This window comes from Pyxicephalus adspersus, chromosome Z (genome assembly GCF_032062135.1).
Source record: "Pyxicephalus adspersus chromosome Z, UCB_Pads_2.0, whole genome shotgun sequence".
Classification (NCBI taxonomy): domain Eukaryota; kingdom Metazoa; phylum Chordata; class Amphibia; order Anura; family Pyxicephalidae; genus Pyxicephalus; species Pyxicephalus adspersus.
Window position 1 is genome coordinate 89,891,252 of NC_092871.1, and position 2,560 is coordinate 89,893,811.

Below are 2,560 nucleotides of genomic sequence, written 5' to 3' on the forward strand. Positions count from 1 at the left end.
ATTGTGTATAATGTAATGTACAGTAGCCTATATAATATATATAATACAATTATATATATATTATATAAGGATTTCTTTGTATTGGACTCAATACAGCTTTTTTGTATTGAGTTCAATGCAAAGTGATTTGAATTTCCCATCCCGCCTCCCGCCCGCACCGACGCATGCAGCAACGTCAACGGGAAACCCCGGTGATCGTCACTGCACTCACCGGATGAAGCAAGAAGACAGAAGACGTGTCCGGAGGAGCTGCGGGGAGAAGGTGAGTATTTTTTTTTCGATCGACGCTGGATCATCGCAGCGGGGAGCAGGTAAGTGAGGGGAAATTAGGTAGTGAGAAAAGTCGGGCTTAACGGTCGGGTGGTTAAGGAACATTTAATGATTTCACTTGTGTGTGTATGTCAAAATACATTTAAATTTAAAGAAATACATATGCATTTTCATTATTACTATTTTACCTGGACTGGTTTGTGAAGGGGGGTTAATCAAGTAAGTTTGCTTGGATGTTATGCATTGATGTGATTTTTTGTAATCCTCATTGTTGTTAGTTTCATCTGTTGCTGCAATGTTTTTGTGCCTGGTTTGTAATGACAGTTTCTGTTGGTCAGCAATTCTTCATCAATGTGTTGTAATTTTTTCCACAAGTATTGAGTACAAATGTCTGTATGGTTTCCACACCAAAGTGCTTCTTGACCCCCCTTGTTGCCTTTGTCACATATTGGTATGTGAATGTATTATGTACATCAGGGGTCGACAAAGTTTTATGGCCACTAGGCTATTTGTGAGGTGGGTGGGAGCACACTAGGCCGGACCCACCCTAATGGCCCCGCCCACCACCATGGAATGCCCCCTGGCGTTAGATCCCTCTCCTCTGTATGCATTGCGTAGGAGAGGGATTTATCTTCAGGGAGCTCTCCCTATTTTTTGCGGCGGCGGCGGAAGTATCAACACCTGCCGCGGTAAATAGGGGAGCAACTGCAAGGGGGCAGCACCGGAGCTCCAGTAGTTTCTAACGCCCCCTGGCTGATCTGCCAGCAACCCGCAGCTCCAGAGCCGGGGGTTGCCGGCCAGCATTAGCCTGGATCGGCCAGGGGGCGTTAGGCCGGAGTGAACTAGGCCGTATCTAGCTGACCCCCGATGTACATAGTCTTTTTCTGAATAAATTGTCATGGTATTTCTTTTTAAATAGTCTGACATTTGCACTGATGTTGATTTGCTGCCACACAACTCCTGTGTTCATTTGTGGTAGTGTTATCGGTTTGTTGTCATTGTGCTGTGCTGCCTGATCTTAGCACTATTTTATACAAACACACTTCCACTTGCTGTCAATTAGTTGTCCAGCTGAGTTGCATACTCATTCTAACACACCTGATGGTGATGGAAGGAGGTCCAGGTCCAGGTCCAGGTTGCCAAGCACAGCATCAACGCACATTGATTGCCAAGCTCACAAGCAAGGTCAGGCACTCCTGAAATGAACAGATGTTGTGTTGTTGCTTAACTTAATGCTGATAAATAGTGGAGTGTATGCATTATTTAGGGGTTTACACAAAACAAATAGTACTAATATATGAAAGTTCCAGGGCCAAATCCACTTTGAGNCAAAGATTTTCTTGCTTTTCCATCCCTTCAGGGTGTTTTTGCAGATTTGAATGGCATTTTAGATGCTAGCCCACTATATAGAATTGGCTTACTCCCCTCAGCTTGGTAGTGGAAGCACATAAATGTGGATTGCTTCTTTTAAAGAAAGGCAATATCCTCCATGAATGTTGCTTGTGGCCAAGTCCATGACATGAGAAATCATAGGAAGAAATGGGCAATGTTTTTAATGTGAAGCAATATGGTCCAAAAAGCCCTCTTTGCCTATTTCTTCTTGTAATTTCTCTTTTCTATGTATATGTACACACACGTTTGGCTTTATGTGCACTCATGTCTATACATACATGAGTGCATAAGAAGCAAAACAAGCAATATACACAAATCAAATACAAACTTACCTTAATGAGGACTGTGCAAAAGTGCGGAGCATTTTTCAACTAATAAACAGTTCATGCGCACATAGCAGGTCCGTCTTGGCGCACAACTATGAGCTACTTACTCCTGAAGTTTGGCGCACAACTATGCGCATCAAACAACTGAGTTTTAACAAGACAATTTTGCTGTTTTTAGCGTTTCAAACAATTCAGAGAAAGGAACAGCCTAAAAACAATAACAGTTGACTTTTTAACCACCCGACCGTTAAACCCGACCTTGGTTCGGGTTTATCGATTTTGCAACAATTGATAAACCCGAACTTTTCTCACTGCTTAAATCCCCTCACTTACCTGGTCCCCGCTGCGATGATCCGTTCTGTTCCAGCCTCGATTGCTAAAAAAAAATACTCACCTTCCCCCCGCAGCTCCTCCAGACACGTCTTCTCTCTTCTTTCTTCATCCGGTGAGTGCAGTGACGATCACCGGGGTTTCCCAGTGACGTCGCTGCATGCGTCGGTGCGGGCGGGAGGCGGGGCGGGAAATTCAAAATCCTTTGCATTGAACTCAATACAAAAAAGCTGTATTGAGTC